Genomic DNA, 24,518 nt, shown 5'->3' on the forward strand with positions numbered 1-24,518 from the left:
CTCAGCTTCACAATATATCCATAAGATGACACCTCCAGAACGGATGTGTGGGCCTGGAAGTTGTGTTCAAGTTAAAATAAACAGATCAGACGGGTGAGGATTTGTAGTTAAGGGCAGAATAGTATCAACTAATTTTGGAATTAAATGGGAGCCAAATTACTCTTTCAAAGTGATTGGTTGTTTGATGAGGATGCCTTGCTTGAGAGTGGATTGAACTATTCTCCTTCACTCATTTATGGCCAGTATACCCCCCACCCGTAGTAGCTTAGTCCCAGCATCCTTTGTATAAACATTTCACTGTCTGCGATTATTAAAGGTTGTTCAGATATCTTTTGCCTTGATGTATACTGCTGCAGAACAGAAGTCTGCAGAAGAAGAAGTGCTTTATTACAGTTTTTCAGGGACAATATGACAATCAAATAATAATTACTCGCACCAAACATTCCTGCTTTGCAAACCGAATGAAGCTTTTCAAGTCGCTTTCCTTTGCCTTGGATTCATTCAGTTAAAGGGAAATTAATAAAATATGATGACTTCAAGGCAATTTAATTGGATGGTATTTTCAACACGATGAATACAAGGCAACAGCTTTTGATGAGAGTGTTAAAAATTATTCTAATGATTTGCTCAGTTTGTGTAGCTGGGAAACAAAATCAGGGAGGATATTTTGATTGGGGGGGGGGGGGGGGGGTTGAAGAATATAGTAGGAAGACGCCTGTGTGGATCCAAAACATTTAGACTAGTGGGTATATAGTTTCACAACTTGCTGGGGTAGTGCACTGGAAACCAAGCCCCACTATTCCCAAAGTCATCATAAATCTGAAAGGACTTTGTCAAACTATCCAAAGTCACCAGCACTGCAGTCCCACAGTGCCAGGTATCCGGGTTTGAGTCCAGCCTCAGCTGACTGTCTGTGTGGAGTTTGCACATTCTCCCCGTGTCTGTGTGGGTTTCCTCCGGGTGCTCTGGTTTCCTCCCACAGTCCAGAGATGTGCAGGTCGGCTGGATTGGCCGTGCTAAATTGCCCATGATGAATTGTCCTGATGAAGGGCTCCTGCCCGAAACGTTGATTTTCCTGCTCCTCGGATGCTGCCTGACCTACTGTGCTTTTCCAGCACCACTCTAATCTAGACTCTGATCTCCAGCATCTGCAGTACCCACTTTTGCCTAAATTGCCCATAGTGTCAGGTGCATTAGTCAGAGGGGAATGGGTCTGGGTGGGTTACTCTTCGGAGGGTCAGTGTGGACTGGTTGGGCCAAATAGCCTGTTCCCACACTGTAGGGAATCTAATCTTGACTTGACTGATGATCTCATATTGATATTGTACAGGACATTGGTGAGTACCACATCTAGTTTTGGGCCCCCGTTATAGGAAGGATATTATTAAGCTGGAGAGGGTTCAGAAGAGACTTACCAGAATGTTGCCAGGTATAGAAAGTTTGAGTTATAAAGATAAGCTGGGATTTTTCTCATTGGAGTATAAGGGGCTGAGAGGTGACCTTATAGAGGTTTATAAAAGCATGAGGGGTATAGATAGGGTTAATGGTAGGTGCCTTTTCCCTAGGATGCAAGATTTCAAGATTAGTTGGTATATTTTTAAGGTGAGAAGAGAGAGATTTGAAAAAGACACGAGGAGCAAATGTTTTACACAGAGGGTGGTTTGTGTGTGGAATGAACTTCCTGAGGAAGTGGTGGTTGTGGGTAGAGTTACTATGTTTAAAAGACACTTCAATAAGTACATGAATAGGAAATGTTTGGAGGGACATGGGTCAGGAATGGTCAGATGGCACAAGTTCAGTTTGGGATTATGTTTGGCATGGACTGATTGGACTGAGGGGTCTATTTCCATGCTGTATGACTCTATGAAAGCACTCATAAAGTTCCTGTACTTAAGAAAACAAAGTGACTGTTTATGAATAAGAAGTCATCTTTAACCACCGGTATTTGGAATGTATACATTGCTAATTTATAATTCTCTGTATCTTAAACTCTACCCCTTTTAAATCTTCTTCCACTCCCTGCTTCACAGACAAAGGCACAAAGACAGATGGACACTAAGGTTGGACCCTGACTCTGCTTTGAGCAGATTTCTAGATGTTAGTCCATGTAGCATATACCATAAAGAGTCAGGTTCTTGCTGAGACAGGTCTCATAAAGTTTATTAACACTAACCATTTACATGGCTACAGTACCACAGCCTTACACACACATTCTGGACTCTGTGCTTACTGAGGTCACAGGGCATTCGATAGCTGTACCTTTCAGACAATTGCATTGCATCACGTTCTGGTGTAAAGATGCCCACTTCGGCTCTAGTCACTCTACGTGTAATAGTTAGAGCTGTGTGTGTCTAATGCGCAGTAACCTCAGTAAATACAGAGGCCAGGATGTATGTGTACAGTTGTGGGTATTAATTTTCTGAGTAGTTGGACTGCTTTGTTTCACCTGTCCTTTGTGGAGAAGTTTATGAAGAACACCTTTGACCACAAGTCCATCAGGAAGTGGTCAGCACGTAGTGTCCTTGAGACCTTTTGGGAAAAGGAGAGGGTGGATCCTATCGAGCGGTTCCCTGAGCAGACTGTCAAAGCCATTTGGCAGAATGCCTCATCGCCAGAACTTTCCAATAAGCACCAAGACATGGCTTGGCTGGTGGTGAGAAGGGCTCTGCCTGTGAGATCCTTTATGCACGCCCGGACTCTCTCCTGCACCGCACGCTGCCCTCGAAGTGGTTGTGGGGGGGAGGGGCACGAGACTGTCACACACCTCCTTCTGGAATGTGCCTATGCAGAAGAAGTCTGGAGAGGAATGCAGTGGTGTTTGTCAAGGTTTGTCCCGAGCAGTGCTGTGACGCGGGACTCCGTGCTCTACGGCCTGTTCCCCGGGACTCACACCGAGACGAGCATCAACTGTGCCTGGAGGATCATCAACTCGGTGAAGGACGCTCTCTGGGCGGTCCGAAACCTGTCGATCTTCCAGCTGAAGGAGTTGACGCCGACTGAGTGTTGCAGACTGGCACATTCCAAGGTCCAGGACTACGTGTTGAGGGACGCGCTGAAGCTTGGGGCAGCTGCTGCCAAGGCGCGGTGGGGAAAGACCACCGTGTAACATCTGCCTGTCTGAGAAGAACAGGGGGCCCACGCAGTCATTTGGGCTCTGCTGATGCCTCAGCTAAATATATGGACATGCGATTGATAAACCTATATATACAAATGATAAATTCTGATCTCTGTATGCAAATGATAACGTATGTATGGCATGACCAACTGTACAGACCATCAAATTATTTTATGAATAAAGTATATTTTTGAAATAAAAAAAATGTAATGGTTCAGAACTAATAGTAGGTAGGAAAATGTGGTATATTGTTAAAAACAGGGGCTGTTGAAAGGGATAGACAATGGTAAGCCAGGAAGAAAGAAAAGCTGATAAAGGGACAATGATTAGGTGAAAATGAGTTGGATGTGCTGAAAGAGGGGTGACCATTGGTACCCATTTGGGCCTAAGTTATGTCTGTGTCTTTGTATGGTACATGGAACATTCCTCATTCCAATCCTACCTCATGTACTCACTCTTAACTCTCCAGGATCTCAGTCAGATCAATGGTGCTACTTCCCTCCCTTGCCCGGAATTGGAAAAGTTTATCAGTTTTACTTCCAATTTCCCACCCTGCCCTCACTTCCATCTGATCCATCTCTGACTTCTCCCTTTCCTTCCTCGACATCTCCGGTTCCATTTCTGGGGATAGGCCGGCCACCAATATCCAGTATAAACCCACTGCCTCCCAGAGTTACCTTGACTATACACCCTCACGCCTTGCTCCCTGTCCATCCCATTCTTCCACGGTCTCCGTCCCTGTAGCATCTGTTCTGATGATACCAGCTTCCACAGGGAAAACTGAAATATCCAACTTTACTTTAACTGAGGATTCCTCACCACCCTCAACCATGTCCCATCCATTTCCCAGAGTTCTGCCCTCACCCCTTCCATCCCACAGCAGCGAAAAGGTACCCCTGGTCCTCACCTACTACCCCATCAGCTTCCACAGCAAAGGATCATCAGCTGCCATTTGCACCGCCTCCACTGAGATATCACCAACAGACACATATTCCCCTCCCCTCTCCCATCAGCTTTCCGCAGTGACCATTCCCTCTGGGACACCCCGGTTCACTCCTCCTTCACACCCAACACTGCCCACACCTTCACGGCACCTTCCTCTGCAATCCTTTACTTCCTCCCTGCTGACTATCCAAGGCCCCAAACGCACCGTCCAGGTGAAGCAGGGATTTACCTGCACGTCACTCAATCTGGTTGACTGCATTGGCTGCTCACAATGTGGCTACACTAGGGAGACGAAACGCAAACTAGGTGACCAGTTTGCACAACACCGATGTTCTGTCTGCAAAAATGAAGCTGAGCTTCCTGTTGCCCGTCACTTCAACATCCCCACCCTGTGTTCCATGGCCAGCATCTCTGTCTCAGGTTTGCCGCAGTGCTCCAGTGAAGTTCAGTGCAAGCTGGAAGAACAGCGTCTCATTTTATACTTGGGGACCCTACAGTCTTCAAGACTCAGTCTCAAGTTCGATAATTTTAGAACCTAAACACCTTCTTCCGTGTCCTTTAACCACCTTCACATGCCAATCCTTCTCAAGGCATGGACTGTTTTTCGTATAGCAAACCCATTTTCTCCTCCTTCTGGTTCCCAACATCAGCTTCCTTTCTCTCTGGTTTATCCTTCCCTCTGTCTGTCCAGCTATATTTCCCTCCCTCTGGCCTCCATATCCCCCTATCACTGGCTCCTGCCCCTCCCACCCCTGTTTTCAGCCTCTATACCACCTTTTCCCGGCTACTGTCAGTCCTTAAAGAGCATCATTGGACTGGGATGGTTGACGCTGCTTTCTCTCCACAGATACTGCCACACCTGCTAAGTTTCTCTAGCAATTTCTGTTGTTGTAACAAATTCCAGCTAACACCTCATCTATAACCCAGAATTACAATTATACCCCCTTAAAGTCACACGCACACTCAACAAACATCTCTGCAGAGACAATGGGTTCTTGAATGAAAAAGAGACATTGACCGAAGCTGTTATGAAACAGTAACTTGATAGTGTATTTAGTTCTAATTCTGTGAAACTTAGATTTGAGTGGTTGAGCATTGATCGTAGTCCATAGCTTCAGATTGTTTCAGGTAGACAGAAATATGAATATTTGGAAAGTCTGTCCAAGGTTCGAGGAACATCTTCTAAGGAATGGGGTTTCAGGAGAGATGCTGGAGCATCCTGGTGTGTCTTATTTCCAAGTTCTTGAACAGAATTCTAAGACCAGAGTGCACTGCTAGGTACCAATTAACATAGGCCCCTCATGCTCTCAAAGCTAGTTTATCCCTCCTCTAATTACAGCAATAAACCTCATTCTGTAATTTCTTGAAAGCTATATTTATCTGCTCCTCCAAAGTCACTTCATTTCCAGAAAACCAGCAGGCTTTCAGCATATATTAAGCTGGGAGTTCAATCTCTGAGAAACCATGTTGTACCACCCTACTTGATTCAGAGAATGTCCTCAGAATCTAAACTTTTCCAGTTTTTGACAAATATTCTTTATATATATATATATATATATGTAATGTGTTCCCAACAACACATTGAATGTCTTATTTAGTATATCCAGCGTCCTTCAATCAATTGTGTCTGATATAAGCCCACAGTACACTTGTGAGCACTACCAGCATATGTGCAAGGAATGTGGTATTTAACATGGATATTTTAACAATGGGGTATTTAACATAAATTCCCCATTTAGAATGAGGCATTTATCCTAACTACCTTTAGTTGAAAGGTCTCACATATTGTACTGTTCATATAATCCATGATCATTTACTTGCTAAGATTTTCAGATAGTTATATAAAATTTATGTGCTACTCCCCAAGGCATGTTATGCTATGTCATGGATCCTAGACAGACCTGCAACTTTAAGACAATTATATAACATTACAAGGTGTGAAATTCTGGTATAGAGATATCAACCTTCACTTCAGTCATTCCCCGTGTTGTGGAGTCAGAGCTCACTCATTCGGCTGTGTGAATCTAATGTGCAATAATCTCAGTGTACAGGACATAGACTGTGTGTGTAAGACTGCAATATTGCATCCATGTGCATACATAATGTTGTTAATAAACTTTAAGACACCTATCTCAACCTGTAGTTTATGTTACATGGGCTAACATATCGAAATCCACAAAGTGCATTACTCTTATTCGCAACCATTTCACGAGAAGGGACGGTATTTCTCTATCGGCTCTGTTCAGCTCTTGGAATATCTTTATTCAATTCTCCGGTCAGTATTCTTGTTTCAAAGGAAAAACATTCTCAACTTCTCCAAACTATCTTCGCAGCTGAAGTTCCTCATTCCTGTCAGTGTCTTCATGAAGCTTTTCTGCATTCTCTCCAACCCCTTCACTGTAGTGTGACGCTCAGAATTGTGTACTGTTCTCCATCTGAGGCTGAGCTATTGTCCACTACATGTTCAACACCCCCACCTTGCTTTGGCACTCCCCATGCCCCTTCAATAAAGACTATAATACCGTGTGCTCTATTAATTGCACTCTCAATCTGTTGTGCCAACTTTAATAACTTTTGTAAGTGCAGCCATGCCCTTCTGCTCCTGCATCACGTTTAGAAATGTACCTTTTATGTTATATTGCACTTCCATGTATTTCATTCCATAATATTTCTCATCACATTTCCCTGCGTGGAATGTCACCTGATACCTGTCTGTCCATATCACCAACATTTCTACATGCTTTTGAAGTTCTACACAGTCCTCCTTACAGTTTGCCAGCTTCCTAGTTTTGCAGCATCTACAAATAAGCACATTATGCCCATAAACCAAAGTCTGCATCTTTAGCATGTGAGGAAATATGTGAGGGTTCAAATATTTATCCCAGGGAACTCCACGACAAACTGTCTTCAAGTCCAAGAAATATCATTAACCATCATCCCGTTTCTCTGTCAGTCAGACAATTTCAGGTCCATGCCATCACTGTCTCTTGTATTTCATTATAACCTCCAACTTTGCTCACGAGTCTCTGCTGCAGAAGATAATCCTGGTCTTCTGAGCAGCCTTCTGTGGTCAAAGGCATTGGCAATGGGGCAAGAAACAAAACGCGGAAGCAAATGTGTTTCTAACAGATAGAAAATCAGAACACAGTGCAACCAAAGAAAAGGGAATGAAATGGGCAAAGAGATTACAGTCTGAAGTGATCGTCCAATATCCCCATTTGAAATAGGATCGTAGTGTCGAATCAGGCCACTCGACCCATCGGGTCCACACTGCCCCTCCCATCAGCATCCTACCCAGACTCACTCCCTCGATATTATCCCTGTAACACTGCATTCCCCATGGCTAATCCCCATGTCTGCACATCCCTGGGCTAATGGGCAACTTCCCATGGCCAATCCTGCTAACCTGCACAATTTTGGGCTGTGAAGGGATACCAGAGCACCTGGAGGAAACTCGCACAGACACAGGGTGAATGTACAAATTTCACACAGCCCGAGGGTGGAATCGAACCTGTGGTGCCATAAGGCAGCAGTGCTAACCACTGGTAGTAAAGAGTCTAAATGAAAGGTGTGGCCTTTCAGTACAGTTCAGCATAGCAAGCCGTGGACAGAAATGTCAGCATGTAAGTAAGGTAGGGAATTAAAATGACAAACCACAGGGCGATCAGGATAAGTGTTACAGACTGAATGTAAGCGTTTCACAGAGTGGTCACCCTATTCTGAGTTTAGTTTTTGCAATGTTCAGTCTATCTTGTCTTTACCTCGACTCAGACCTTCCCCTGTCCTTGTCCCACTCTCGTCTTTCTCAAATCCCATGTCATCGCTGGCTCTCCCCCGTTCTCTTGAAGGGTGGCAGACGTGTGCTGCCTGACCTGATGAACCTCTCCACCATCCCCTGGTTTGGTCAATGTTTATTCCAGCCAGACTCTGGAGCAGGCAGGTTACCCCAGCCAGTCAGAAGTTCAACGGCCGCTTCAGCCTGTAATCGAAGGTGACTCTTTATTGCTGAATGAATGCTCCATCATCCATTTGAGATCAGAAGAGCAAATGCTTACTCTATCACAGTGGAACAGGGAGTATGAGTCAGTGCGTTGGAGCACTGGGAATTAGTCACCACTATCAGACACTAAAGCCCATCAAAATGCAGCCAAAGCTCAGGAGCACAGTTCCAAGTACAAGAATATAAGTGTAATACATTTATGTTAAACATACACAGAATGCTACTAAGATCATACTGAGAACTATGCACCATTCTAGCCTCCAGGATGGAGAAGCACTTTTCAAGAGTAAAAACAATATTGACATTGATGTTACCAGAGCTGAGAGGGTATGATTATCCAGAAAGATTGAACACTCAAAAAGAGGAAACGAGGAGATCATCGAATCCTAGAAACACACAGTGGCGAAGGGGCCCTTCATCTCATTGAGTCTGTACTGCTGGAAACACACTAAATCTACATTAGTCACACTTCCCCACACCATGCCCATCACCTTGAATGCTATGACACTTCAAGTGCTCATCCAAGTACCTTTTAAAGGCCGTGAGGTTTCACACCTCAACGTCCCTCCCAGGTAGTGCATTCCAGACCCCCACCACCCTCTGGGTTAGAGTGCCTTAGAATTCTGCAGAGGCTAGACATAGAAGATTTCTTGACTCATGATAAAATCTAAAACAGGGGCTTGAAAGAAAAGACCTTGGCTAATAAACCTACTCGGGACCTCAGGACAATCTCTTTTCCCAGCAAGTGATTAGAATGCTAACGTTAAGGTAAAACTGATAATGGGTAGGTATTCGATGAATTGTCAGTGCTTAAAGTTGGCAAGGCATCCGGACCATACCAGATGCAATAAATTGGATACTGAGAGTGAAAATCACAGAGGAATTGATAATAATCTTTCAGTCTTCCTTTGACTTGGGGGTAATGCCAAAGGATTGGAAAATTGCAAACATTGCAGCTTTGTTCAAATAATGTTCAAATTTGTTAAGGAAAAATCGTATCTAACTCACTATCTGGAGTTTTTGTTTAAAGAGGTGGTAGAAAGGGTTAGTGAGGTCAATGCTGTCGATGTGGGATACTTGGATTTCCGGGAGGTGTTTGATACAGTGCCACATGACAGACTTGTGAAGGATAGTTATAGGTCATTGAATGAAAGGGTGGGTAACAATATGGATATCAAATTAGCTGAGGTTAGGGAATGGAAAGTAATAGATGATGGATTTCAGACTGAAAAACAAATGTCCCTGGGGTGATATTGGGACCTTTGCTTTTCGTGATTATTAATGATCTGAACCTTGGCGTGGAAGGATTGTATACTGTGAGGAGGAAGGTGCAGAACTCTAGAAAGAACTCACAGACAAGTTGATGGCAGATGCTGTTCAATGCAGGGAAGCATGACAAGGTGTATTTCGGTACAAAGAACATGAAAGACAGCAGAATGTAAAGGGCACCATTTGAAATGACGTTCAAGTGCAGAGCTTTAGCTGTGTACGTGCATCATTGGTAGAAAATTGTTAATAAAGCATTCAGTATCCTAGACTTCATTCATCGCTACGTAGAGTACAAAAGCTGGGATGTTATCCCGGATTTATATAGGGGCCTGGTTAGACATCAGCAGGAATACTGTCTATAGCCCTGGGAACCACAATACAGGAAACATGTGAACATGTTCGAGAGAGTGCGGAAGAGATTCATGAGGATGGTATTCGCAATCAGTAAGTTCAGTTATAAGGACCAGTTGGGACTATCTTTCTTGGCGAGCAGACACCTGAGGAGAGGTTTGACACAAATTTACAAAATCATGAGGGGGCTGGATAGGACAAAACTGTTTCCACTCAAAAATGGATTGAGAACCAGCGAATGCAGTTTCAAAAAACTCAGCAAAACAGACGGGTGTGAGGTGAGAGAAACATTCTTCACTCAGTGACTAATGAAGATTTGGGAATGACTGTCTGGAAATGTGGTGGAGGAAGTTTTAACTAAAGCACTCAGGATTATTTATATTGAAACAATGTGCAGGGTTATTGGGAGAAAGGCAGGAGATGGTGACGGAGTGAAAATGCTCTAAGAGCTGGTGTCAAGGCAATGGGTTGAATGGCCTTCCTGTGCTCAGAAATGGTTCTGCGCTTCTGCAATCCTGCACAGATGTATTCAAAAGCAAGTTTTGAAGAATAGACAATGGAGGTGATCCTGGTTGGCTTCCCAGTGGTAAGTAATGATCCCATGACTCACTGTGAAAGCCAACCCCAGGAGAGAGCAACATCCCCCTCTCAGAACATGCCAAGACACATCAGGTGGAATCCTTATCCCCTCTGCCCCAGTGGTGAAATTGGTAGCAGATTGGGGCTTATAAATGGGCAGTTGGGTGTTTGGAAGGAGGAGACACCAACACCTTCCCAACTTTGCTCTGATTATTTTCATGGGGACAGTATTCTTGAATGATCACTGCACGCCACTTCCTTCCTTAAATGAGCTCTATCCAGCCACACTGGTATTAACCGTGTGTCAGATGAAGGACTTGCCATGTGAGGAGCGTGGCAAACAATCCTGGATGGTGTTGTCTTCTGGCTCCTGGCATAGGGTCTCATCCAAAGGCACTGAGGTCAGGAAAGGGCATGTGAGGTGCCAGCAGAAAGCACCTACCCCTACCTCCCTATTGCCTCGCTGGCAAAACCCTGTGAACCATGTTCCCCCCCTTAACATCCTCTGTCGTTCACCTCTAGCCTGGGATTCAGCACGAATCCCAGGCTTGGAATGAGTTTGGTGCTAGCTAGCAGGTGGATACCTGGTGGATGGACCTTATTCCCATCTCCCTCTGGCTGGAAACTCATTGTGGATGGCACTTGCCCAGCGAGGGAGCCCACCCCATGCCCTGTCATATGGCCAGATGGAGGAAGACCCAGTAAGCTTTCCTACAAAGAGCTGACACAGGGCAATCGCTGACTCTCCAGCTAGCAGGCAGGGGAGACCACTCCCGTCCCTGCCCTCCCTCGGTCACCTCCACAAGAGGCTATCACATGTCAGCTTTGTTGTTGTTGTTGAGTGTTGATGCACGTTAGAAAGTGACAGTGACACGAGCAGTCTCTGAGAAGAGGGAAGCAACATTCTGTACTCCAGGGGGATGTACAGTCTCACAGTATAGTCCGTATTCCCTTGTAAATCCAAAGGACTGTGGAGAAACCTACCTAAATAAGACCACAGGCACTCCGAGGCAAAGGAAATATACAGCAGATCACACTGTACCTGTTGAGGAATCCAACTAGGACCCAAACCACCAAGCAGTTGTGTGCAAATTAAATGTTGCATCTCCCTGTGGAGCATTAACAATGCAGCAAAGGCAATAATTTCCATTGAAGCACTCTGTAGAGCACGGTAATACACATCAATGTAAACTCTTTTAGATTTAGATTACTTACAGTGTGGAAACAGGCCCTTTGGCCCAACAAGTCCACACCGACCCGTCGAAGCGTAACCCACCCAGACCCATTCCCCTACATTTACCCCTTCACCTAACACTATGAGCAATTTAGCACGGCCAATTCACCTAACCTACACATTTTTGGACCGTGGGAGGAAACCGGAGCACCCGGAGGAAACCCATGCAGACACAGGGAGAATGTGCAAACTCCACACTGACAGTCACCTGAGACGGGAATCGAACCCAGGTCTCTGGCGCTGTGAGGCAGCAGTGCTAACCACCGTGCCGCCCACAACTCTCTCTCTTATTGCTCATCACAGTGCACTGGGTGAGGTTCGGATTGGGATGTTAAAGGCTGCAAGGTGCTCCATGCTTTCATTTTCACTGTGATTCAATCAGAGATCAAAGGTGGAGTTTGAAGGACAGACCCAAACTAAGATCATCACCAGGCGGCACATTGATCAGGGACACCTCCCATTCTCCCACCCGCACAAGAACTGCCGGATCCTAAAGCACAGGAATGGTAGCTCAGCATTTGCAACTGCATCGCCAGCGTTATTAAGGGAGAGTGACAGAGGACACTTGCTCTCTTGTTACCTCATTCAATCTCATTGACCTGATCAGAGACAGTGAGAGATAAATGATTGACCTCAAGCTAGGATGGCCGGCCTTTCTAATTTATATGTACAATTCGCGACCTCTGAGAACATAATTATTTTCACTCTGTCCCCAAGATTTCCTGACCTGCTGAGGCACCAATTAACTCTCGAAATCGGAATTGTCATTTCATTTTAGCAGGACATCATTTAAATCGACATTGTCTCTAGTGCGAAGAGGGCTGAGCTAACTTGGCTCTATGTTTCACTTCCCTTTTTACCCAGCAGCTCAGCGGGCACACTGCAAGTTTCAACATGATCCTCTATCTGCCTAATCTCAATAAGACACAGACACGTGGAACGCCCAATCTAAGGACTTGACCTGTACAGCAGTACCTCGGCAAAAACAGTTGCCCCTTGGACACAACTTTCAAAGGGCTGCAGAGAATAGTGATGGTAGCATTGTTCCTGGGTTAATCATCTCGATGCCCTGATTACTGCCTCCCGGGAGACCAGTTCCAGCCCCACTATGCTAGCCAGTGCCATTTGAACTCGATTCACAAATCTAAGAATATGTCTAAGTATAGGCACTCATAGCACAGTGGTAGTGTCTCTCTCTCTGAGCCAGGAGCCCCCCAGTTCAAGCCCAGTGGCTCTAGCAGACATCTCTGAACAAGTTACTTAGAAAATATTGATAATGTCTCACTCATGGTGAACGTGAGAGTGTTGTAGATCATTGTAAAACCTCCTTTTCCTCAGTAGCATGGTTTAGGGGACTGAATCTGCCATCCTAAACTGGTCATAGAATTGTGGAGATTGATAGCACAGGAAAAGGCCCTTCAGCCCATAATGTCCGTGCCGGTCAAAAACAACTCCCTAACTATTCTAGTCCCATTTTCCAGCACCTGGCCCATTGCTTTGGCACCTCAAGTGCACATCTAAATACTTCTTCGATGTTATGAGGGTTTCTGCCTGTCCTGCCCTAATGGGCAGTGAGTTCCAGATTCCCACCACCCTCACTAACCCTTCTGCCACTTGCCTTGAATCCAAGCCCTCCATCAAGGGGAAACATTGCTTCCTCTCTACCCTATCTACGACCCCCATGATTTTATACATCTCAATTAAGTCCCCTCTCAATCGAAGGAAAACAATCCTAGTCTGTCCAATCTCTCTTCATAACTGAAACTCTCCAGCCCAGGCAACATCTTGATAAATCTCCTCTGCACTCTCTCCAGTGCAATCAGATCTCTCCTGCACTAGCTGTGACCTAGCCAACATTTTATACAGTTTCATCATAACCTCCCTGCTCTTAAACTCTACGCTTGCCTCATAAAGGCAAGTATTCTTCCTTCTTAATCACTTTATTGATCTGCCTGATGCCTTAAGAGACAAATGGACATGACATGCCAATGTCCCTCTGATCCATGTTTCTTCCCAGAGTCTAACCATTCATCATGCATTCCCTTGCCTCTGTTTGGCTCCAAACCCACAGCAATATGGGTGTCTCCTAACCACCCCCTGAAACGGTCTCACAAGCCGCCTGGATCAAGAACAATAAATGCTTGGTTTGCAAATGACACCCATAACCCTTCAAAGGAAACGCGAAAGAAGCTGTGACCGTGCAGTTTCCCATGGAGCCTTTTCTTATTAGGAAAGGGAACATTGCCTGGAAGCTGATCTTCTGCATTTATTGCAGAAGATCCCATTGGAAACCTTGCACCAGTCAAGAAATACTTCAGCAGGCTCCCCCCTGCTGCCTCTTGGTTGTCACCAAGCCTCCATGTTTAACAACGCCGACCTTTAACAGGTAGTTCATAAATACAGCATTATCAGTTCAAGTGTAAGAGCACGGAGGTCTTGCTGCAATTGTACAGGGCTTCGGTGAGACCACCCCTGGGGTACTGTATACAAATATAACTCGTTATCCGAAGAAGGATGCTCTAGTGATGGAGGGAATGCAAGGGAGGTTTACCAAACTGATTCCTGGGATGATCGCGCTGACATATGGAGGGAGACTGCACCAGTTAGGACTGTAGTCACTGCAGTTTGGAAGAATGAGGGGGGGGGAGTCTTATCGATGCCTAACTGAATCTGACAGGGTAAATACAGGAAGAATGTTCCCAACGATTGGGGAAGTTCAGAGTGAGGGGTCACAGTCTAAGGATACGGACTAAGATGAGAACACTTCGGACTGAGATGGGGAGAAGTTTCTTCAACCTGTAGAATTCTCTGCCCCACAAGGCAGTTGAGGCCAAAACATTGAATGTTTTCAAGAAGGAGTTAGAAATAATTCTTAGTGCTAACGGAATCAGTGGGTGTGGGGAAAAAGTGGGAACAGGGGACTGAATCGAATGATCAGCCAGGAGCAGACTCAAGGGGCCGAATGGCCTCCTCCTGCTCCTAGTATCTATGTTTCTCGATCAGTCTTTGGGGGACTCCATCAATGAAAGATAAAGAGGTCCATTCTAGCAACTCCTAAGACCACAGATTTTGAGAACAATAGCCAAGGGATAGCTCATAAACCTTCCCCAACTATCACAAGGCACGATGCTACTCTGAGGTATTGAAGATGTGGTAACGAATCCATTAGGAAAGTTGCTTTGTCTCTTCTGTTACTGTTTTCCAGTTTTACATCTTCATTTCTTACTATTTGATTGCCTTCAGTGCAATTTCTCTTCTTTCTCAACTCATTAAGCCATTGCTGTCTAGAAATTATTGTCAGTGATGTTTGAATGGTACTGAATAATTTAGTGAAGTCTGGATTTAATGCTTATTTCCTAAATGATGGAATATCACTGCAGAGTCAAAGCTGAGACTGAGTGTTTTAACACTCTTAATGTTCACTGTAATCATGAAACATTGTACAATCTGTATTTGGTTTGTTAAAAGTGCACAGCTCCTTACTTCATTGTTAACTCTCAGCACAAGCAAGACTTTGTTATTCCAGTGAGCTGCAATAAGACAGCAGAGGTCTTCAGGTCAAAGCGAGCTGTCATGTACTTTTGCTTTGCAGACATGGGATTATAGTTTGTGAATTGGATGGGGGAGCTGGATGTACTGTTGCTAAATTTGCTGAAGGTACAAAGATTAGTAGCAAGATAACTTGTGAAGAGGATACAAGAAGTCTACAAAGGAATACAGGCAGGTTGGGTGAGTGGGTAAACATGTGAGTAAAATGTGGCAAAATGTGAAATTGTCCACTTTGGTAGTAGGAAGGATGCAAAAGCACACACTATTGAAACAGAGAGAGATTGCAGAACTTTGATTTAACGAGACATCAAGGCATCCCGAGACATGAATCACAAAATGTCAGGTTGCAGACACAGCTAGTGATTATGGGAAATATTGACGTTAATTTGGAGGGGGGATGGAATCTATAAATTGGGAAGTTTTGCCGTGATTGTACAGGGATTTGGTGAGACCATATCTGGAGTACTGCATCCAGTTGTGGTCTTTTTCATTAAGAAAGAACGCAGTTGCATTAGGAGAAGTACAGGGATGGTCACTCAACTGATTGTTACGCTGTACTGATTGCCTAATGAAGGAAGAATAGGCAGGTCAGTCCATTATTCATCACGGTTAAGGAGAACGAGAGCTGAGCTGCTCAAAACTAAAAATGGTTCCAAAGAGGATTTGAGTGAATGAGTGGGAAAGAATTGTGGAAGTGACTTCTGAGGAAAAATGAGATTCATATACATTGTGTATCTGATGACATCGCTCTGACATCAGTAAGACAGAAGACTCCAGTCTAGAATGAGCATGTGAAGAGTGAGAGGTCTTAGACACTACACAAGAGAGCTGTTTTTGATAACCCACTATGTTCAACTGTAAATAAAGGAGTGTTGTAGGATATAAGGAGTTAAAGAACCTTACTTAAAGGTAAGGAGTGAGCAGCCTCAGGGCAGTGTCTGTTCAGACACCTATAAATTGGAGATATTCTAGATTGGTACTTATAAAATCATGAGGGGCATGGATAGGATAAATAGACAAAGTCTCTTCCCTGAGGTGGGGGAGTCCAGAACTAGAGGGCATAGGTATAGAATGAGAATGGAAAGATATAAAAGAGACCTAAGGGGCAACGTTTTCACACAGAGGGTGGTACGTGTATGGAATGAGCTGCCAGAGGATGTGGTGGAGACTGGTACAATTGCAACATTTAAAAGGCAGTGGATGGGTATGTGAATAGGAAGGGTTTGGAGGGATATGGGCTGGATGCTGGCAGGTGGGATTAGATTGGGTTGGGATATCTGGTTGGCATGGACGGGTTGGAACGAAGGGTCTGTTCCCGCGCTGTGCATCTCTATGACTCTATTACTCTGCAGTTAACAGTACAGAATCACCTTGGTTATCCGAACATCAATTATCTGAACTTCGGATTATCCAAACAAGGTCCCGTAAAAACATTATGTGTTATCTGAACAATCAGTTATCTGAACAATCGGTTATCCAAAAAAATTTACTCTCCATCCGTCTCGTTCAGAAAATCGAGGTTGTTCTGTATTCGCTGAAAGAGCAAGATAAAGCAACTGGAACTAGGGGGTGTCATTTCAAAATATGGGGTCTCCCATTTAGGTCAGAGATAAGGAGATATATTTTTCCCTCAGAGGATTTTGGTATCCTCTTGCCAAAGGCTGAGTTGGATACATTTTTGATTGACAAAGAAATCAAAAAGCATGCCGGAGGGGAAATAGAAAATAGTGTCCAGAATTGGTTCGGCCATGATCTTGTCAAATGGTGGAACAGGCTTGAGGGGGCTGAATGGGCTCCGACTTGATTGGTTTGAATGGCCAGGGCATCCCTTTAAGGGAAGGGGCAGGTGGTTTAGGGGAGATGTGAGGAAAGCTTTATTCACCCAGAGGGTGGGGGGGATCTGCAATCACTTTCTGTGAGCGTGAAGCCCTCATCACATTGAGCAAGGATTTAGATGAAGGCAAGGCAGACAAGGCTATGGGCTAAGTGCTGGGAAATGGGATGAGAACAGTTGGGTAGTTGTTTTGTCTGGTACAATCTCGATGCGCTGAAGGGCCTTTTTCTGTGCTGCAGACCTCAGTGACTTTCCATTTTACCATGACTACACGGTAATGAGAAATGAACGGTTGACAGAGATTATTTGCAGTCAATATTTGAGAACCACCTCATGGGTTTAATTGGAAAAGCCTGAGAACTGAACTCCAGACTCCCTGGTTGGCAGGAGTTCAGTTTGACATTGCTAATTTCCTGTGACCATGTGATCCCCATCAGCCTGCCTGCCAGACATGAAGGGGATTTTTCTGCCCTTGTCATTTCTTGCACTGAGGGTGGTCTCTCCTGCTGCGCCCAACTCCCTGTTCTCAAGCCACTTGGCTTGGCTCTTACAGGTCTGCAACTCTCAATTTCCACGTATCTTCCCCCTCCTTCTCCTCCACTCCTGGCTCACACTTCTCTCTCCTTCCCTCCCTTTGCAGATTGTCAAAGGCCCTGCTCAGAGCACTGAGGGACCCCACAAGGCCTGATCAGTTCTGCCCAGCCCTTCCTATCTCCACGTGCTACTGGACGCCACACTCACCAACCATTCCCCCCATCCCCCACTGCCCCCTTCCCTGCTGTGTCAGGGAAAGAGAAGTCAACTGGTTACGCTGGGCGGAGTGGTGGCTCAGTGGTTAGCACTGCTGCCTCACAGAGCCAGAAACCCGGGTTTGATTCCAGCCACTGGCGTATGTCTGCGTGGAGTTTGCATGTTCTCCCTGTGTCTGTGTGGGTGTGCTCCGGTTTCCTCCCACAATCCAAAGATGTGCAGGTTAGATGGATTGGCCATGCTAAATTGCCCCATAGTGTTCAGGGATAAACAGGCTAGTTTGATTTGTCATGGGTTATGTGGGGTTAGAGATATAGGGTGGGATGCTGTTTGTCAGATAGGGTGTGCGCTTGAGGACTGAATGGCTTGTCCCCACACTGTAGGGATTCTATGATTCTCCTCAGCGCTGAGCAGGCTATAAGCAAATTTAGCAGAGCTGTTTAAAGTGCTCACATTGAGAAAACAAAGAGAGACAGAGAGAGCACTTATGTTGGACAGTTGGCTAAATAAGCAAAAATGACATGAAGAAAACCATTTTTAGGCAACAAATTTAGTGCCTGTGGGTTTGATGGAGTGAAGTCAATAGCAAGTTTCCAATGCAAACAGGATATATGTTTTTAATGAAAGGATTTGCAGGAATATGAGTAAAAAGGGCAAGGTACTGGTTGGATTACTCTTCAGAAAAGCAGGCGCACAATCAAGGGATTGAATTTCCCCTTTCTTATTAAATTTTGCTGCTCAATTCTTCCTTCGTATCTTGCAGCTTACCACCACACAGCCCAACGTCCAGAGATTGGCTGACAAATCTTCCAGCCACTAATCTTTGTACAGTCTCTGGCTCAGCCACTGTTTAAAACCAATCTTAAGAATATCCAGTGAAGCTCAATTTGTCGGGGTGGACATGGTGCCCTTTGAGATATCGTGTTGGTCGGGGAAAAGACGAAAAAGAGAACGCTGGGCGAGAAATCTCTTCTTGAGCAGAAATTCAGGTCAGGTCAGCACTCGTGGTGGCCCAGAATAATGTCTTCATGTTTGGAAACCTGATTTATTGAAAGGTTCTGCCAGTTATCACAGGAATGATTATTAATATTCAACGCAGCAGTCAAACTCGTGAAGAAAATGAGTGTGCGGAAAATAAATGAATACCAATAAACTCCAAATCAATGAAAAGAACAAGAAATGAAGAGGACCTTGATGAATGAGTCCATGATGTATTGCTCACTACCTCCTCCCTGTCTATGCTGTCATCCTGACGAGAAAACAAAGATGATTAGTGTAATCACGGTAAAAAGGGAGAGACACGACATAGCAATACTTCACTGAGCAGAAATGCGGAAGCGATATTTTAAAACCAACAATATAAATCCAGCTGAACTGCACTTATAGCTGCAATACCCCCCCCCCCCCCACCCCCGGCTGTTAATCAAATTCTCCACGAATCAGTGGGGACTTCTTCACGCTCCTGATCCCAGTGCGGGGGGCTATGGGCAGATCAGAGGGACCCTTCATGTGGTTCCTGGGCCTGGCCAGAAACAGGTCCAGGCAGTGGGCCATAAGGTGGGTCATATCCATACACCGGCACCACTCCCCACCTCTTCCTCCGCTACATTTAAAAAAGCTCCTCTAGCTTATCTCTCCACGCTTCAGGCTCACTGCCTTTATTCCTGATGAAGGGCTTTTGCCCGAAACGTCGATTTCGCTGCTCGTTGGATGCTGCCTGAACTGCTGTGCTCTTCCAGCACCACTAATCCAGTATTTGGTTTTCAGCATCTGCAGTCATTGTTTTTACCATATCCGTTGACTGCCTGCCTCTCTTCCGTGGTTATGAACAAGCCCGGAGTTGGTGTCCATTGATGCTCGCGATGCTTTTAGAGAGAGGTGTGCACTGTGGAAGATGGGGAACTTTATTTCCTTTGTTGACTCCATTTGGATTTAGTCCCTTCCCCCTCTTCCTACCCATCCCTCCACCTTTGGATGGTTTGATTGCCCACAATGGATATTGTTTGGAAATACAGTCAGTCCTGCTATAATGCGTCTTTCACTAACGTGAATTGGTTGTAGTGCAATTGGTGAATAGGGAACGTTACTGCAGAGTCAAAGTTGAGACTGAGCATTTCAATGTCCACTGTAATTGTGAAACATATTACAGCAAACTTGTAAAACGTGTGTTGGCTATAACGTGGTTAGATGGCCAATACTTTAAGTATTATTTGTATTGTGCAATGTTTGTATAGCATGGGGTCACACAGGAGCACAACTATCGGGTTACAGAAGAGATGACCGTATTCAGTTGGAAACAATTGGATGTTTTTACTGGTGGCGGTAATGAGTTGAAAACAAAATCTCACGGCGGTGGCTCAGTTGTGTGCAATGACATTTCTGGGTAAAAGAGCATCAATGGGTTTTCAAATTTGTTAGCTCAGTTGGCTGGATGGCTGGTTTGCGAAGCAGTGTGACACTTACAGTGTGGGTTCAATTCCCACCTTGGCTGAGGTTATTGTGGAGGACATTCCTTCCCAACCCCTGCCCTTGCCTGAGTCATGCTGATCCTCAGGTTAAACCTGATTGTCTCCCTCTCATAAAGGAGCAGCCCGATATTGAAAAGTTTGGTGGGAGCTTCACCATCACAAGGACTGTGCGGTGATCACTCTGACATGAATTGATACATTTGCAACAAGATCCAGTGGATATTGCCCACTCGACCGCTTCATCACTTGCTGAGACCCAGTCTAGCAGCAATATCCTTAAGGACTGGCCAGATGTAGAATGTAAGCAAATGGATGGTGACATCTTGAAAAATATCCGTATTACAGAGGAGGAAGTGCTGGATGTCTTGAAACACATAAATGTGGATAATCCCCCAGGTTCTGATCAGGTGTACCCTAGAACTCTGTGGGAAGCTAGAGAAATCATTGCTCGGCCTCTTGCTGAGATATTTGTATCATCAATAGTCACAGGTGAGGTGCTGGAAGACTGGAGGTTGGCAAACGTGGTGCCACTGTTTAAGAAGGTAGTAAGGAAAATCCAGGGAACTATAGACAGTGAGCCTGATGTTGGTGGTGGGCAAGTTGTTGGAGGGAATCCTGAGGGGCAGGATGTACATGTATTCGGAAAGGCAAGGACTGATTAGGGATAGTCAACATGGCTTTATGCGTGGGAAATCATGTCTCACAAACTTGACTGAGTTTTTTGAAGAAGTAACAAAGAGGATTGAATAGGGCAGAGTGATGGACATGATCTATATGGACTTCAGTAAGGTGTTCGACACAGATCCCCATGGGAGCCTGGGTACCAAGGTTAGATCTCATGGAATACAGGGAGAACTAGCAATTTGGATGCAGAAATGGCTCAAAGGTAGAAGACAGAGAGTGGTGGTGGGGGAGGGTTGTTTTTCAGACTGGAAGCCAGTGATCAGTGGACTGCTACAAGGATCGGTGCTGGGTCCACTACTTTTCATTATTTATATAAATGATTTGGATGCGAGCGTAAGAGGTACAGTTAGTAAGTTTGCTGATGACACCAAAATTGGAGGTGTAGTGGACAGCGAAGAAGGCTACCTTAGATTACAATGGGATCTTGATCAAATGGGCCAATGGGCTAAGGAGTGGTAGCTGGAGTTTAATTTAGATAAATGAAAGGTGCTGCATTTTGGGAAAGCAAATCTTAGCAGGATTTATACATGTAATGGTAAGGTCTTATGGAGTGTAGGTTCATAGCTCCTTGAAAGTAGAGACACAGACAGTTAGGATAGTGAAGAAGGCGTTTGGTATGCTTTCCTTTATTGGTCAGGGTATTGAGTACAGGAGTTGGCAGCTCATATTGTGGCCGTACAGGACATTGGTTAGGCCACTTTTGGAATATTATGTGCAATTCTGGTCTCCCTCCTATTGGAAGGATGTTGTGAAACTTGAAAGGGTTCAGAAAAGATTTACAAAGATGTTGCCAGGGTTAGAGGATGTGAGCTATAAGGAGAGGTTGAATAAGGCTGGGGCTGTTTTCCCTGGAGCATCGGAGGCTGAGGGGTGACCTTATAGAGGTTTATAAAATCATGAGGGGCATGGATAGGATAAATAGGCAAAGCCTTTTCCCTGGGGTGGGGGAGTCCAGAACTAGAGGGCTTAGGTTTAGGATGAGAGGAGAAAGATATAAAACAGACCTAAGGGGCAACTTTTTCACGCAGAGGGTGGTACGTGTATGGAATGAGCTGCCAGAGGATGTGGTGGAGGCTGGTACAATTGCAACATTTAAGAGGCATTTGGATGGGTATATGAATAGGAAGGGTTTGGAGGGATATGGGCCGGGTGCTGGCAGGTGGGACTAGATTGGGTTGGGATATCTGGTCGGCATGGACGGGTTGGACCGAAGGGTCTGTTTCCATGCTGTACATCTCTATGACTAATTTCAAACCGTTCAAAATTCTGCACTGAATTCTCCTATCGTGTCCAAATTTAAAATTATTGCCATTCTGCCTTTACACCTCTCTGTGGGTACAGTCTAGCCTGTTAATACCACATCCCTGACTCTCAGAGTCATCTGCTACATAACCGTTCTCACTTTGATGTACTAATGCATTTTTGTTTTGTCTGAAGGTAGGAAGCTCAGGCTTGCACACTGTGTTCCAAATGCTCCAGATGGACCTTAATGCGATTGCAAATTAAGCTAATGAATGAGATGTGCACATGGTGATGTGATTTCCATTAGTAAAGGCTGAATAGGGAAACCATTTGTGTGAGAGTTGAACAGTGGCCATTGACTTTCGCAGGAATGCAGAAATGGATCTCAAAAGCACCAAAATTCTCAGCAGCAAACTGAATTTCCCGCAATCAGTGTCTTATATGAGTTTTTCCTTGGAATCTCAGTGATACTGTCACATTGACTGTCAATGATTGTCCTGGAGAGGTGATAACTGAACAGTAGCAGTCCACAAGGTAAAAACAATGACTGCAGATGCTGGAAACCAGATTCTGGATTAGTGGTGCTGGAAGAGCACAGCAGTTCAGGCAGCATCCAAGTAGCTTCGATAATCGACGTTTCGGGCAAAAGCCCTTCATCTGGAATAAAGGCAGTGAGCCTGAAGCGTGAGGCTTATCTCTCCACGCTTCAGGCTCACTGCCTTTATTCCTGATGAAGGGCTTTTGCCCGAAACGTCGATTATCGAAGCTACTTGGATGCTGCCTGAACTGCTGTGCTCTTCCAGCACCACTAATCCAGTAGCAGCCCACAGCTAATGTTGCTGTGAGGTACAGGGAGCTGGTCTATGGCCATTCGATCTCAGCCTTTTGGCTCAGAATATGTGTAGTTTCTGAGGACCAGATTCTGCTCGAGAGCTGCAGGTTCGATGCAGCGGACGTGTGCTGGCGGGGGAGAAACCACAGGGATCGTGTTGCGAGTCATCGGAGCTGCTGGAGACCATCGCTGGATCGTAATTGGACATTGGGGGATCGTTTGGTTGTGCTGACCTGCTCTTGGTGGATCTTTATGCCAATTCAGGGACCAGCCAACCTCAGAGCTATGGCCTCAGCAGCTGCTCGCAGCCCTGGCCAGGGCATTCGCAACACAGTCAGGGTGACTGTGAAGAAGGTGGAGGAGCACACACCAGTTGATCGGACGGTGTTTGTGAAGAAGATTTTGCTGGAATGCTGCAGGTTCGAAGTAGCGGACATGTACTGCCTGCAGGATTTCCCTGTGGCAGGCTATTTCGATGTGACCTTCAGGAGCGTGAAGAATTGCGAGCAGCTTCTGAAGGTCTTCAAGGAAAAGGAAGGGGAGCCTCTGTTCTCCATCTTGTCAGCGATCCCGTTGTGTGTGCTTCCTGCACAGAGGAGTCGGATTACAATCCAGATGTACAACCCTCACGTCCCAGCAGCGGATGTCCTGACCTTCCTGAGAAGATATGTCCAGGTCGAGGGAGAGAGTACCGATGTGGTCGATCCTTTCGGGATCTGGACCAGCAAATAACAGGTCAGGGTAACCCTGAGGGTCGATGCCAGTGGGAACATCCTCCACCCACCCTCCAGCTTTGCCATCGGAGGAAGCAGACGTTACCTGACGTACGCAGGGCAGCCGAAAGTGTGCCGAACCTGCGGGAGGTCAGGCCACATGGCGGCGGATTGTAAGGTGACCGTCTGCCGAAACTGCAAGCAGGAAGGCCACCCGACCAAGGAATGTAAGGAGGCCAAGAACTGTAATCTGTGCGGAGAGGCGGGCCACATGTACACGGCCTGCCCAAGACGAGGGGCCGCCACCTACGCACAGATGGCTGGAGGTGGCAACACGAGCCGTGGACCAACTAAGACCAGCAAGGTAACACAAAACAGCATAGGGACGGTGTCTGGAGGCACCCAGAAGGAAGGGCAGGCTGGAGCAGAGCAGACGGCAGACAGCGGGGAGATGCAGCAGCCAATCCAAGTTCCTTCAAGACAGACAGAGGAAATGGAAGAGGAAGGATCAAAGGAGGCAGAGGATTGGATTACTGTCAAAAGCAGGAAGAGGAAACCTCCCAAAGCCACCCAGCGAAGGGGGAAGCGACACCTACACGACGAGGATACTGGCAGCTCTTCCGAGGGGGAGGATGGGCGCAAGGAGGGTCATCACCAGAGGAAGAGACAGAGCGCCGTGGGGAAAAAGGAGGGCAGCACTGCCCAAACAGGAAAAGACAATCCCTCTGAGGGGATGGGTAAAGACCACCCCCTACCCGGTGAGAACCAAGGGGTACCCACCGGCCCACAGCTCCAGGTAACTGGGAGCAGCGGCCCTGTGACAGCCCTGCTGTCAGATGGAGAACTGGACAATGCGGACCCTGGGCCCGACCCGAAGACACCAGAGCGGGGAAATGGCCCCAGCGTGGAGCCGGACAACTATCTCAGGCCTGGGAAGGTCCAGCAGTTTACCG

Source organism: Chiloscyllium punctatum, chromosome 15 (genome assembly GCF_047496795.1).
Source record: "Chiloscyllium punctatum isolate Juve2018m chromosome 15, sChiPun1.3, whole genome shotgun sequence".
NCBI classification, from domain to species: domain Eukaryota; kingdom Metazoa; phylum Chordata; class Chondrichthyes; order Orectolobiformes; family Hemiscylliidae; genus Chiloscyllium; species Chiloscyllium punctatum.